Source organism: Neopelma chrysocephalum, unplaced genomic scaffold (genome assembly GCF_003984885.1).
Source record: "Neopelma chrysocephalum unplaced genomic scaffold, ASM398488v2 Primary Assembly neopelma1_61b, whole genome shotgun sequence".
Taxonomy (NCBI): Eukaryota; Metazoa; Chordata; class Aves; order Passeriformes; family Pipridae; genus Neopelma; species Neopelma chrysocephalum.
Window position 1 is genome coordinate 1,988,443 of NW_020897717.1, and position 15,842 is coordinate 2,004,284.

The window sequence follows — 15,842 nt, forward strand, 5'->3', positions numbered from 1 at the left end:
TGAGCAGGAAATTAAACCAAGTGTACTTACACCTACCTGTGTAAGTGAAAAAAGAGCTTCTGACTAAACTCAAACATAAAAAGAAAGTTTATAAGAGGTGGGAATATGGTCAGGTGACCTGGAAGGAATATAGAAACACTATCTGAATATGTGGGGATGGGATAAGGAAAACCAAGACTTACCTGGCATTGAATCTCCTAAGGGACATGAAGGACAACAAAAAGGGTGTCTAAAGGGAGATCAACTGCAAAAGAAAGAAGAGGGAAAAAATAGACCCACTGTCGAATGGTCTCAGGAACCTGTTGGCAAAGGACATGAAAAAGGATGAGATACTCAAGCAGTTTTCTCTGTGATCTTTACTTGGAAGTACTCAACTTGAGAAATCCCAGGTCTCTCAGATCAGCAGCAAAGTATGGAGCAAGGAAGACTCACCCTTGATTGATGAGGATTGGGTTAGGGAATATTTAGCTAAACTGTACAAATAAACAAGTAAGTCTCTTGTACATGATGGGATACACTCACAAATGCTGAGGGAACTGTCTAATGTCATTGTGAAGCCACTCTTGATTAGCTTTGAAAGACTATAGCCCGGGGAGAAGGTTTCTGAGGACTGAAAGAAAGCAATTGTCATTTTTATCTTCAAGAGGGACAAGAAAAATTATCTGGACAGGGTGGACAGCCTCATCTCAATTCCTAGGAAAGTGATGGAGCAAACAATCTTATGAATAATTTCCAAATATATGAAGGACAAGAACGTGACCGGGAGTAGTCAGCATGAATCCATAAGGAGAAATCATGCCTGACCATCCCATTAGCTTTCTGTGATGAGATAATTGGCTTGCTGGATATGGGGAGAGCAGTAGCTGCTGTTTATCTTGATTTTTGACACTTTTGCATAATGTCCTCATTGGCAAACTGATGAAGTGTGAGCTAGATAAGTGATCAGTGACATGGCTTAGTAGCTGGCTGAGATGCTGGGCTTTAAAGTTGTGGTCAGCAGCAAATCATCAGCGGCAGGCCACACAAATAGAGTATCCCAGGGTCAGTACTGAGATCCAAAACTGTTTAACTTCTTCATTAATGACCTGGATGATGGGACCAAGTGTACCCTCAGCAACTTTGAAGACAACATAAAGCTGGGAAGAAAGATTAATAGATAGATGGTCATACTGCTGTCCGGAGGCACCTCAATGGGAATCTCATAAAATTCAACAAAGAAAAAATGTCAGGTCATTTTCCTGAGGAGGAAAAACCTCATGCATCAGTAAAGGCTGGGACCAACCCACTGGAAAAATGTTTTGTGCTAAAGGACCTGGAGTTCTGGTAGGCAACAATTTGAGTCTCAAATGTACCCTTGTGGCAAAGAAGGCCTCTGGACTGTATTAAGAAGAACATTGCCAACAAGTTAAAGCAGGTGATCCTTTCTCAGCTTTTGTGGACACATCTGGAGTGTTGTGCCCAGTTCCACTGGGGTTCCACAGTGCAAAAGAGTGATGGACACATAGGAGGGAGTGCAACAAAGGACCACGAAGATGATTAAAGGGCTGGTATATCTGACATATGAGGAGAGACTGAGAGACCTGGGATTGCTTATCAATTTGTATGAATACTTAATGGTGGAGGGAGTAAAGAAGAGGGAGCCAGATGCTTCCCTATGGTGCCCAGTGGCAGGATGAGAGTTCATGGGCACAAGCTGAAACATAGGAAATTCCATTTAAACATAAGAAAAAACTTTCAATGTGTGAGTGATCAAAAAACTGGAACAAGTTGCTCAGGGAGATTGTGGAGGCTCCATATGTAGAGATACTCAAAGCCTGACTGGATGGGGCTCCGGGCAACCTCCTCTTGTTGAGCCCCCATTTGAGCCCTGGGTTTGGGGCAGATGATTGCCAGAAGTCTTTTCCAACCTCAACTGTTCTGTGCTTTGTCATACCTTAATCTATTTTTTATTCATGGCTGAGTCAAAGCAGCTAAGAACTGTGATCATAGCTAGCACATACTATTTTGGGCCAAGTGCTATTGGGATTTACTGTCCAACATCCTCTTAAAATAGGTCATGCCAGAACAAAAATCAGGAATTGTGGTGAAAGGTTTTTTGGGGGAAGGGGGAGTGGCAGAATTGCTTCCTGTGTTATATACAATTTGAGGTTGGATAGAGGACTTCACTCTCTTACGTTTCTAATGTGGTATCTTTCACTAGTATCAAATTCTTACAGAGGAAAAAAATAAAAATAGAGAGTCTGAATTTGGCCAATGTTGATAGACCTGTGTTAAACCTGATATTGCTACTTTGGTGGAAAATGGGGTTAATGAAGGGAAAACGAAGCCCTGTTTTTCTGTTATCCCCAAAAGACTACAGTGTCTATGAATAACCTTAAAGCACACATGGAGGAATTGACAATTCTAATGATGTTTCTCTTAAAACAGCTTAGTTAAATACCATGGGAAGCAAACAAGGAAAAGGTCGCTTTAATGGTATTTCCTAAAATGACAGTACAGCAGCATTTGTGGAATGTCCTGGAGCACAATCATTTGGCTTTAATAAAAAATAATGAAAAAAACCCAACAACATGAAAATTAGCTGAATGATAAAGGCAAATAATTCATAACAGATTTCCTCCTAAATCCTGCAAGTCATCTGTCCAGAGCAACTGATAGAAAGAATACAAAGCCAATAGTTCTGTATCAGCTGAAAACTATCTTTTATATGTTAATCACACTCTGTGCAGAAAAAATTGTTTCTTTTTCTTTATCTTCATCAGTGATCACTTATGATCCCTATAGTCAAGATAGTGTGTAGAGTAACAAATCAACAATTTGTCTGCAATGCAGATGCAATCAATTTGAAGATATAATGGTACATGTGAGATATTCATAGTGGGTTTGATTGTAGAGTGTATTAAGAGCACTTCTGAGTACTTCAGTAAAGAATCACAGAATCATAAATTATGCTGAGTTGGAAGGGACCCACAAGGATCATTGAGTCCAGCTCTTGGCCCTGCACAGGACCATCCCCAAGAGTCACACCATGTGCCTGAGAGTATCATCCAGATGCTTCTTGAAATCTGTCAGGCTTGGTGCTGTGACCACTGCCCTGGGGAGCCTGTTCCAGTGCCCAATAACCCTTTGGGTGAGGAACCTTTTTCTAATATCTGACCTAAACCTCCCCTGACACGCCTTCAGCCCATTCCCACAGATCCTGTCACTGGTCACCACAGAGAAGAGATCAGAAGCCTTTAAATGTTTTTCTGCTGCTATATGCCCAAATAGTATCTACTACCTGCATGTTCTCTAGCTTAGTGTCAGGCATGTGCTTCAAATTATCCTGGTTTAAGACAAAGTTTCATCTGGACACTGGAAGACCACCCCTTTATTGAAGTTAAAAGAGACCATACTGGAACCTCTGTAGATATTTCTTCTGTAATTTCTTTTGAAAGTGAAAAAACATTGAAGATGCCTTTTATATTGATAGAAAGCTAAAAGGACCTATTTATTGCAATTGTTTCTCCAAAAGACCATCTCTTTGGTCAAATCAGATGTACTAACCCATCTGAAGGATGCTCTTCCTACGCGGTGAGAATCTGAACTGAACAGAGACCTACAGAGAGATGAAGAAGGGCAAGTCAGAAACTATGCAGATCATCCAAGTTAGTTCTGATTTGCATATAGGGAATAGGAGAAGAACAGAATTTTAACTATCATTTCTTTTTTCTTAAGCATGTATGATGTTTCCTCCGTTCAACAGGCAAGAGGAATCTTCTGTCTATTGCAAAGTCGTAAGGTGGTTTTTCAACTTTAGAGTAAGGTTACAGCAAACAGAACCTCACTATGGACAAACAAGGTGTGTTTAGAAGCAACAGATATCCTAATGGCATAAAAATTGTAATCTTATACCCCATCTGTCTCTTTACCCCATCACCATTTCAACAGAATAGAACTTATATCTAGACCATGCTACAAGTGTTAGTCACACTGTTACTCAGTCTGAGTATATTAACTTGCTTTTGGTTATAATTATAGTCTAAACTGGAGGCATTTCTTGTAAGTTAGTAAATAGGCTTATTTGAAATAGTAATTTAGTAATGTTCTTGTTTTTATGCTCTATTTTTTATCTATCTTTCTTTATTCTATTCTTCGTTCTTCCAGTGTGACTGACAATTAGAAGAAAACTTAGTGTCAGCATCTTTCTCCTTGGTGCAATTTAGAATCCCTCAGTGTTTTAGTCTATTAAGAACTTATGCATTAGATTTGTGCATGAAGGCTAATTACATCAAGTGTCTCATGATTTTCAGCGTTCTTTCTATTTCTCTTGTAGTGCTTGCAACAGTCATTTACAGAGACAAAATAATGTGAAACCTTTTCTTTCCATGATATTTTCACTTTACAGGATCTGAAATACAGTGAAGTCCTATTAACCAGTTCCCTACTGACTCCAACTCTGCAGCAGTATTTGCATGAGTGCAATGAGTGTAAAGTGTGACTGAATTAAAAATAGTCATACTTCTGATGCACTGAGCAGTAAGTTTCCTGTAGTTGTCTTCATAGGCGTGATACTCTCCCTCTGTCAATATCCTAAATGCTTTCCACTACTGTTAGAACCTCACAGACAACCAATACAGAAAATACAAGTGCTAAACTTTAGGTTCTGTTATGTGAAATGAAATATGATGTTTTGCTCACGGTTCCAGTTCTCTAGCTATGAATATGTATTCAAGAGGAACAGATTTACTCCCCATAATTTTAAAACATTACCATTTTACATCTTTGCAGTCTTCTGGAAAACTGACTAATTCATTCTCGATTAGCTACATCCCTCTAGGTGACAAGTTTCTGCATGTGCAGCGGTTTAGAAGCAAACAATGGTTCTAGGAGCCCAGTCTCTGCGCATGAACATCTTGCATAGAATCAGGGCCACTGCCTAGTTAAATATGTGCTGCTCTCTTGGCACACACCAAGCCTCCCTCTGGCTCAGACTACCACCACAGAATTAAGCCTTGCAGAATCTGGGTGTGCCCCTCTTCAGTCAACTGCTTCACAGAGAAAGCAATGTATTTTGTGTCTCCAGAGCAACCCAGTCTTTCTGGTAATCCTACATGTACTACTTAGCACCTCACTGGAGCATGGGTGCTCTGCATTCCCAGTAAACTGAACACTCTTGCCAAGTACAACAAAGATGGTTTACATCTTTTTTCTCTCCTGTCCTCACCCTTGCAGTCAAGCAGATTTCCAAGAAAGCAATTCAGCATCCTTTGCATAGAAATAAGGAGCCACCTTTCCGTAGGAACGTTGTCCCATTTCCAGGACTCCTAAGCTTACAGGAATTCCTGTAAAGAAGGTCAAGTATTCTCCAGGAAAGTGTGTGTCACAAAATAGGACAGATTCAATGTGAATCAATGTGGAAGTTCTGTCTAAGAAAAATCAGGGCAGCTTAACAGTGGTGTAATGAAGGGAAGGGAAAAAAACCTTGAAACAACACAGAAAAAAAACAAACCAAACCAAAACACCAAAACCCCCAAAGCCAGAATAAAGAGCCTGACCATCAAATACTGAAACTAAATGTCATGCAATTAATTGCTATAATAAGGTCAACTGCCTTCCTGGTTGATTTCAGCTTCTTACTAAGGGATCAGTGCTGATGATTAGTTTGCATGTAAACTTCAGAGAACATGAATAATCAGAGTTTAGCAAACCACGCCAACAGTAACTAATCCTTCTGGCTCTTCTGCAAAGAATACACAGTAAGCAAATGTTGTCCCTTGCCCAGCATCAGAGATGGAGCCAAGACTTGTTCCTCCAGCTACCTTTTTCCACTGAGATGCTACAAAGCACTTAGAAGCATGCGGAACTGGCAATATTGAAGTCATTTTCGAAGGAAGTGAGTTTCCTAGCTAGAATAGGAACAGTGTGATAGCTCTGTCCCCAGTTCTGTAAAGAGGAGGATATTTAGCTGGAGCTCCATGCCTGCTAAGCGGCTGTTTCAGGATCCATTAGTAACCAATTATCATTTACAAAATCCCAAGGCTGTTTTAAGTTGGCATCAGAGTTTTAACATACCTCCATCAACTTATAAACCAGAGAGTTATAAGGGCAGTTCAAAAACTGACATTACTTCTTCACTTTGGTTTTGTGCTAACCAGATGTCAACCAGAGTAAAGGATCTGGCCTAGACTCTGTATCAGAATAAGAAGTGGAAGTAGCCTTTCTCTTTCCCTTTGCCTTTCCCTGTATTGACATTGTTTTGATTTTCCTGGAAGTCACTGAGATCTCTGTGTTCATGCCTTCAGATATCTGGGTTTGAGTTGGGCTGTTATCTGAAAACAGAGATACACTTTGAAGCTGTTTGAGAAATACTAAGCAAAACTAAAAGGAAAAATGAAACAATTTCTGTAAAAATTTCACTTTTTTTTTCTATTTTACCCTCCAGTTGGAGTAAAGCTGATTTTCACTTTCTAAAAGCTTTAAAGTGTCTCCTTTTTGAAGGGTAAATATCCTTCCTCTTTCCATAGCTGTTATCGAAGAGGCAGCAAATATTGATTTTTTTCTTTCAGGCTGGCATGTTCCCTTGTCAGCAGACAACTTGTGCAGACCACTCACTAAATCTTAAGCAATACAGGGGTGAGTATTATAATGGGCTTGAGAAGCCAGTGAAAGAGAAGGAGCTGTAAACAGGGAAAACATAGGGAAATGGGTGAAAATTGAAATGTGCTGCCTCCAGGAAGGTCCAAACCAGCATCTTACATCTTATTATGATGGATACAGATTTTAATGTAGTTGTAGTTGACGTAAATTCTGTGGTGTGGGCCATTTTATAAAATGGAAACCAAATATTTTTGTCTAAGAACAATTGGTAGAAGTAGTTTGATAGCTAGTACATTGACTGAAGGCATTGTCAGGAAATTATCTTCATGCTGTATGCCATAACTTCCATTAAGTGCACAATTCTTGCAGATTTGATAAGGTTTAGTTTCTAGGAACCAATTTATTTACCTTAAACATTTTTTTTTTAATTGAGAAAATAAATTCACCAAAAATATATGTTTGTGCTGGGTTTGTAGAGGCAGCTAACTAAAACATATTTTTCCACAGTGTCAGGAATGCTGCAGAAAAAAAAAGACACCAGCAATATATTAGATTCAAGCTAACCTTGACAGCAATAAGTTCTGTCACAGTTTCACTCAAATATCTGTATGAATACTCATGTATAAGTGCATACATGCATGCACAGGTATGTGCACGCATTATGATTCATCAAGTGCAAAACAATCTGGTGGCATTAACAGTCTTAGTGTTTAATTAATAATGAATGTTATTTCAGATGAGCATTGTCCAGATCCCTACTTTTTTAAAGTTCCAAGCAAGCTCTCAAAACCATGCATCAACACATTAAAGATGTTGGTTAGGATTGAAAAACTTTAATCTGAAACTTTAGCCCTGAATCTGAGCATAATTCCATTCTTATTCATCTGGCAGTCAGTGGGAGTGGAATCCACCCTTAGATCTGATGGTGTGGTTTGAGCCAAAAGATAAAAATAATTTTAGAAAAATTATATTAATTAAATGAATGTACATGTATTTCTGTTGTATTAGCTAAATATGCTTCATTTCAGCCCCTCAGAAACAGGAGACAATTTCTTGTGGTTTGTTGATAAGGATAGTGATGGTTCCAAAACAGAGTTACATCCACTGTCAGTGTATAGTAGCAATACTGCTCTACATGTCACACTCAAGAGATGCTGCAAACATTGTGTGGCATTTCAGAGACCAGGGGACATGTAGAAAAAAAACTATGTGGAGAGGGTATGAAAGTCTTGCTGGTTCTGTACCCTGTGGTGACCGAGCTGCAGACCCTGTGGCTGCACTTGGGTGGTGGTGTCAGGCAAGGCATGCAGCCAAGTGCACAGAGCCATGGTGTTTAATCTCATTGTCAGATGGAGCAGGCAGCCTGGCACTGTGTCTCCTCTCATAATGGGCTCTTTTGTTGTTAGATTAATATATCCATGTCCTTTTGTTTTGATGAGGGATCTAACAAAGAGTTTATATCTCCAGAGGTGGAGCAACATCTCGGAGAAGCTTTTGCTTCTGCCTTCTGAAGGGAATCTGCTTTTGAGCAGCAAATAATCTGTTTGGTTTTGTATGTCCCTTTCCCCTTGTCTCTTCACTTCTTACTATTCTGGGCCCTTATATACAGCTTTTTGGCTTTGACCTTGGTCTTCGCTACCTAAAAATGCTTGTCAAAATAGGCAGGTGATTTCTTTAATCATTTTATTCTTAAATTCAGAAGGACCTGCCTTTGTAGGTATGTTTGTGCTGTCTTGGAAAGTAGACCTTATGTGATACACTGTTCAGAAAGACAAATGCAGCTTTTTCTTTCTTGGCAACTTTGGCATGACTTCTGGCTTTTCTCTCCTCTGTAAGCTAAGACACCAAAATAGCTCCTTTTAAATGTCCCTTCTTGTCCAAGGGGATTACTCTGCAGAATCAAACATTTTTGCAAACTGCAACACTTCAGTTTTCACTAAGGTATCTCCAGTTCAGTATTTCATAATGAAATGCTGGCTTCTTTGTCAGCTTTCATCCAAAGCCGTTACTAATGTAAGTAGAAATACGTAACACCAGAGTTTAACGTATCTTTTTTTATTGGGGAAACAAAGTCACAGAAAGAAACAGTGATTTAGCTAGTTTCATTTACTGATGACTAAATATCGAAGCATGCAGCAGAATTTGAATTCTATGTCCTTTATTTAATATACTACACATTTCTCCTACAGCCAGTAATAGAAACCAGGAATTGTGCTGTAACCGTGAGACAATGCTCTGTCAATGGAACATCCAGATGCTGCGGTGAGAGGGGGCCAGCTTTCACATGGGATTATGAGGAGAGTAAGGAGCAACATACATAAGGAACAGCAGATATTTATTTTTTATCTTAACATTTATGGTGATTAGATCATTCTTCTAGTGGCACAAGCCTGTTTCCTGCTAGGCATTTCTGGTGTTTTGCATGTTCTTGTTTTGTGTGTGCAAAGCAATGGAACATCACTTTAGCTCCCACCAGCCCCAGTTTCTCTCCATCATTGATGTCTTTGCCCTTCAATTCCCCATCCACTGCAGCACCTTACACTGTTGTCTCATAGACAGACTCTTCCTGTTTTGAACATATCCCAATAACCTTAGCTAAGGTATCAAATGGATGACCAGCTTTGTCTTCAAGATGGATGTTTTGTTAACTTTTAACTAATGGACAAGGGCCATTTACCTTGGTTAAATTGTATCATAATAAATGGTTCACTGTGCTAAGGTGAGAAGGGAGATAGCGTTGGGCATGTGAGCCTGCCTAACCCTTGTCCCTTGGCCTGCAGCTGCAAGTTAGTTTCTACGGCTGCATACAGTTCTCTGGCTCCAGAACTTTGGCTGGAGGAAGGAGAGAGATGGAAGAGAAGGAATCAGTTTATCCTTCCTAGGTCTCCTTTCAATTCTTCTTTCCTCTTCCAATGAGCAGCTGAGAGCATAGAGGGGAGAAGGGGAGGATCAAGACAGTAAGGTGGAGCTCAAAAGGTAGAAATCAGCTGCAGAAGTACCTGGCAGAAGGGGGAAACAGGGAATAAATGGGGAAGGACTTAGAGGATGAGATGAAAAAAGTGGTGGGAAGAGATGTGAGTGGAAAATGAGGATTAATAGGACAACAGATATGTGTGAATGGAGGGGAGGACAGATGGAATTGTAAGATCTCTTCTACCGTAAATCACATGTAGTTTGCATGTATAAATCACATAAAACTTTCCCAGGCTTTATGCTGAAAAAGGCAGGAACATAATACAGCTCATGCTAGAGGAACACTGATGGGTCCCTGTGGTTTAATACAAGGCTAATAGTGCTGAACATTATCATTTAGTAATGTGGCCAAATGGCTGCTTTGCTTATGAGGCAGAAGGTATACATGCTAGTAGTTAGCGGGTACCTACTGAGCCTGTTTGTGATGGGCAATTATCATTAAAAGGGCTGGATTGCTTTGTACCCATGTCCTTCTCCATAGGACCAAAGAAACAGAAAGACACCATGGCTTGCTAGCAGTTTGTAGCCATTCTGTGCTTATTGTGCATTGGTATAAACTAAGGCAGAGAGGACAGGACAGTGGTGACTTGGCCTCATCTTCTTTGGTTTGGCCTGCCAATTTGAAGACAGTATTGTTCCCCTGTAACTTGCTTTCTCTAGATGCGTCACTAAAGATACATATATTCATGTGCATATATGACTTTGCCTTGTGATATGTGTTGATTGGTGTTGTCATCATGAGAGTTCAGTTATTGTAATGAAAACAAATGACTTACACATACAGAGAGCAAACCATATATTTCCATGAGTTAAAAAAAAGAGAGATTTTGCAGATGGTATTACTATCTCTGAATTTCAGTGTTTCTATTTAACAGAGAATGTGGTTTCTTCCACTGCAGACAGCAACACACACGAGGCAGACAACTCCCCCATGTTAATCTACACAAATCCCCCATGTTAATATCAGATATAGTTGAAAGGGAAGTCAGAAAACAGAACACATGCTAGAAACAGTGGTTTACACGGCATTAAAGCTATCTAGAGAAAGGATGCAGAGGAGAAACTAGGAAATGAGGGCTTTTTATTTAGTTAAATCATATCCTCTCCATTACAGGGAATAAAACCTCTTAAGGTCAAACGGAGCCGATTGTCCAGGGATATCCCTGATCCCAGTGCCGCTGCATACCATGGGCTGAGGACAGTGTGCCACAGCGTAAGGCACGGAGCGGGAGGTTGGAGTGGGTGCACTGGACCCCACGGGGGTCCCAGCGCCCACGGCCGGGGAACTGGGCAGCCCCCGCCGCCTCCTGCCCCACCGGCGTTGCGGAGGGTGTGAAGTAAGCAAAAATTAAAAACCGCAACACGTGAAAGCCTTGAAAGGAAAGCTGTGTAGAAGAGTGTTGTCCTTGCTCCCGAGGCACGTAGGAAGCTGCCTCGCACAGCGATGGCTATCGGAGGGTGGCGGCGGTGAGCGCCCCCGTCCCCTCGCCGCGCCGGCCCGAACAGCGCCGGTCGCTCCCGGCTCCGTGCGCTCCTGCCAGGCCGGGGCTGGTCCCTTTAAGAAAGCACAGCACAGTAGCAGGGGCCGGCCCTGCCTCCCGCAGCCTGCAGCGCTGGAGCGGGGCTGGGGAATGGGAAGCAGTTCCTGGTCTGGGTCCGAGGGAGCGCACGTAGCAGCAGCAGCCGCTGCCGCCGCAGCAGGAGCAGCAGCACGCACCCCAGCTCCACTCGCCCAGCAGCATCCAGCGTGGGGATCAGCGCTCTGCCTGGCTCCCTGACACGGGATGGACGTTCCTGAGCACTGAGCTCAGCCGCTGTAAAAAGCAAGTAGGAAAATATACAGCTGGATAAAATTGGTAAGTCAAACTAAAGTCACATCCTCCTCCTTGGGCTGCAGTTTTTCATTTTCTTAATTTGTAATGTTCTTTGCAAGCCTTTTTTTTTTTTTGGTCTTCTAAGTAGTGCAGCTGGGAAAACAGGGAGGCAAAATAAAAGTGTAAAAAAACTTTGAGGATTTGTCAGTGTTTGTGCTCCTATTTTTTAAAATCCTCTTTCCACATTGACGCTTTGCTGCAGGGGTGAGGAAGGAGAAACCAGCAAGTGCTTTTGCATGTGGGGGGACAGAAAGCTAGTACGAGTTGTAATTGGCTTTTCTCGCGGAGGTGGTTAAAGAGGGAGATTTGAAACACACACACACAAAACAAAACAAAAACCCCCAAACTTTCAAGAATCTTGAAGTGACTTGTCCCTTACTTTTTCAGAGTAGAAACAAGTCTCATGTTAAAGAGTTTTAAAACGCACTGGTATTGGTGCAACAGAAATAAGAAACTTTTAAAAACTGTGTTATCACTGTGAATCCCCGTGCCAAAGAATCACCGGGCAAATGTTGTATGTTTGTTTAAATTTAACTAAATCCATCGGCAGCCCTGGGAGGGCAGAGGCACGAGATGCCATTTCCCCTTGCAGTGGACAGAGGGCGCTCTTGCTGCACCTGGCATCAGCCTCCCTGAAATGGGGAGCTGGTAAAAATTCAAGAGAAAAATCGAGTAGAGGCAAGATGTTTTAAGCAGTTAAACCAGAAATTGTTCACACGTGCAGAAAGCTCCAGTACATAGCATCCAGTTATAGTAGCCAATGTTTTGAGTTTTTGTTCCCTTAAGTTTTGAGACAATTCAGTTTTTTTGTTTGATTGTTTTTAAAGAGATTATCTGAATTATAAAGAGAAATGTATTAGAGTCTGGTTATGACCCTGTTATCTTTTCTGGAGTGTTTTTTGAGGTCAGCCTGGATCAAAAAGGGAAAGGAAAGTGTGGAATATCTTGATGGAAATGTTACTTCAGTAATGATGTGGGAGATGAGGAAGAACTGTCACTCAGTGTTGATCAAGTTGCAGGCTGGAGTTAGACATCTGACATGACAACATATCCTTTGTATCCAGTACAGATGTGTGGCAGAGGCTAGAGACCTATAAGCTGAATAAGACTGGTAAACCCTAATGACTGAACTGCATATTTTCAAGTAGTTTGGGGTAAGGGGGAGGGTCACGTCCAGGCAGCTTTGCTCATAGAAATCCCAATACCACTACAGGTACAAGACTGATAGTTGTGCCTTATTTTACCCACATATAACAAAGAATTAGAATATACAGCAGTAAAATGTCCTTATCTTTGTGTGTGTCTACTTGCTTACACATAACCTGGTGTGTATAATAATATTCTGCTGCTTTTGTGGAATAGGAATTTGGGTTTCCTTAATTCAAAGGCTTTTAAAGGAATGAAGGTATTATTTTAACTAGTGCAGTTCTCTTGTAAGTAGAGAAGGATCAGAGTTGTCAATTTTCCCTCTGATGCAACCTCTGTTAGAACTTGATGTTTCCGTTGTGACCTGGTGCTTTGGTTGTGCCTTGAACAAGATGTTTCTGTCTGACTGTATTCCTGTTACTTAAAAATCACTTGCAGTGGAGTGGAAAGATTTGCAGGTTTTGAGTCCTTAATGTGAGGCATGCTGGGCAAAGCAGATTAAAAGAACTGAATGACCATATGGAACACAGTCATTCTGACTTTCAATTATTATGCCTCATTGAAAAGTTTAGAGTTCTACTACCTCTGCTGAATCAGTGGAATATGTGAACAGAAGTCAACTTTAATTCCTGCAAGAGACAGTTAAACAGTTATTTTGGGGCAGTGCATCCTTGCGATCTTAGTAGTTTTTCCGGAAAAAAATAGCCACTTCTTTATACTCATTAAGGTTCATTAGACATCCAGGTATGAATGGCCCTTTGAAATGATTTACTAGATCAGAGGAAGGATTTCCCTCTTCAGTTCCTCTCCAAACTAGCAAGCATTAGTCAAGTGTCTGACTGCTGTCTCAGTAACTTACTGAGGAATCTCTTTGACTTCCCTTCCAGCAGACTGCTTGATGGGACTGCTCAGTGTCCACTGTGTGAGGTGCAGGACATGCTGAACCCCTGTGCAGTGGAGCAAGTTCATTGAGAGTGATAGAGCTATCAGACATTCTGAGACACATCTGAGCCTAGCAGATGCTTGCCTTGGTAGGAAGCTAATTTATGCATTCAAAGTGTGTCTCCTCCACCATCACTGATGTTCAGCTAAGCTCTTAGCAGTTGCATCTCCTCACAATTTGTCTGAATTATATGTTTAATATGGTAGTTGAAGTTGTTTCAGTTTAATTCTCTTACTTGCTTATATTTCAAATTAAAATCTTTGCTTGACTAATAGAGGAGATTGTTTGATATGCCTGATTTGATTTTTACTATGTTGTATGGAAATTCACTTCAATATGTGTTTTATTTTCCTACCAAGCATTTTGCTTTGAGTTACTTTGTACCTGAGAGTCAACAATGTAAGTCTGTCTGTGGCTGATGCTGAGGTCATACAGTTAACTCCTGCAGAGTTCCCAAAATTGTAGCTTAATATGACATGTGTGTGTGATATTTAAAATGTAAAGGAATCCTCCCCCTATATTTATGCCAAATTAAAGAAACTGAGCTTCCGTGAATAGCTTTTTTTCATTAGAGACCACTAATCTTTTTTCCTGCCAGTAGATACTTAAAATGTTGGCAGTGCTATAAATTCTGTGCCTTGCAGCGCTTGTCTACTACTTGCTTACAGTGACAGTAACTCTGCTAAGTGAATCTATCTGGAGTGAGACTCATGATTACTTAACAATTTGCTGCCAGTTTGGTTTCTAATATAATTTGTTTTGGTCACTGTTTGGAGAGCTTCAGGTTCTTGTTGCTAATTCATCTTTGAGCATCTTATCATAGTCTACTTGATGAAGCCTACTGCAAAATCCTTCCTCTTAGAATGTTTCTGGCTTCATTTAGTGCCGGTTACCACAAGTTATGAAGACTTGTGATGCTGACGTAACTGAGGTGAATCTGACCTTATTCTTTGTTGTAGGTAAAGCTTCTTTTTGCCTTAAAACCTCAGTTTCATATCAAAGGCTCACTGTGCTGATAGCATAGTAACCTACCTTATGCTTTGATAACAGATTTCATAGTTTTTTGCACTGAACAGTGACAGATGTGATTTTATGCCTGATTTATTTACCTTTCTCTACTTTTGCAATCATTTGGAATTCCACATTTTCCATTACACGTAGGACAATTTTATCTCTACAAGTGGAGACCTTTCAAGATGTTGTCCTGTGCAAGATCAAAAAATGTTAACTTGCAGAGAAGGTGAAGGAAAATAAATAAGATTTACTCTGATTTAGCTCTGAAGGTGGATATGGAAAGCAGTTAATGCAGGAATGTGTTCCCCAAAGAATAATTTCAGTGGAGTAGATACATCTATGCAGCTCATGCTGACTCTTCCAGGGGGTCTACATCAGATCTGTCAATATTCATGTGGATAAGCATCCTCCAAAGAATTAATTTATTTTCATCTTCACATATGTACATCAGTGATCTTGTGTCTGAGACAATTGATGACTAAGCAGTTTCTTTTCTTATATGTAATTCCAAAGTTGTTTTCTTCTTAGCCAGATTCATCCGAATCCTTGAAAAAAATCAATCTCTCCTTAATCTCCATCTATTATTGAGAGTATTATTTCTTAAACATAAAAAGTAATGAACAAGAAGTCTTTAAAAAACTTTTAGGCACTCTACCAGTTTAGCTATACTAACAAAAACAGGGTAGTGACCTAATATATCATTAAATTATCACATTTAAATAGTGCATTGACCTTGCCAGCCAGTAAATCAAAGCAATGGCGAAATCCCTTTTGTTCTCTTTGCTACACCCTGAAACCTGTGAAATAACCTTCTGAGCACTTAGCAAAAGTATATATCAAGTTGATGTGTTTTGAAGCATGAAATGGGGAAAAGAGGTAGAAATTTTTAGATCCCTAGGGACAAAATAAGGCCCTGCCACCTCCTTTTTTTATAATCAGATAAATTCAGGAGACCATGGATTGTAAAGTTTCTATATAAGAAGAAAAAACAAAGTGGCAGCTGTCAGTACTGTTATTTAGTAAGGACTGCACTTCTCAGTGCCTTCATTGGAAAGAATAAGTTTTATAATCAGGGCTGTTTATTACCGTCTTATCAAATTGTCCCTTTGAGGAGGGGGTGGGTTGTGACATGTAACTGCTTCACAGTGCAACTGCTGACTTTTGAAGTGGAGCACAGAGTAAAAGCAATTCTGAATTCTTTTTCTGCATCTCTTTTAGTTTCCTGCTGTCACACATTGTTCTGTTTGAGAAACATGACATGGTAGGAAATGTGGATGGGCAGAAGGAGAATCAAATAATGAACTGTCTTTTAT

At 40.4% G+C, this 15,842-nt stretch overlaps 1 protein-coding gene across 3 annotated transcripts in view; it reads left to right on the forward strand.

The window, feature by feature from the left end:
• Window positions 1-15,842, forward strand: part of DAAM2 (dishevelled associated activator of morphogenesis 2) — a 221,977-nt gene that overhangs the window by 34,469 nt on the left and 171,666 nt on the right. For 2 of the 3 annotated variants that reach the window (XM_027681761.1, XM_027681764.1), the window contains exon 1: window positions 11,211-11,408. The exons of the other annotated variant lie outside the window; for it this stretch is intronic. The gene's annotated coding sequence lies outside the window, so the exon portion shown is untranslated. Of the gene's footprint in view, window positions 1-11,210; window positions 11,409-15,842 lie in introns of those variants that run through there. 3 annotated transcript variants of the gene reach the window in all.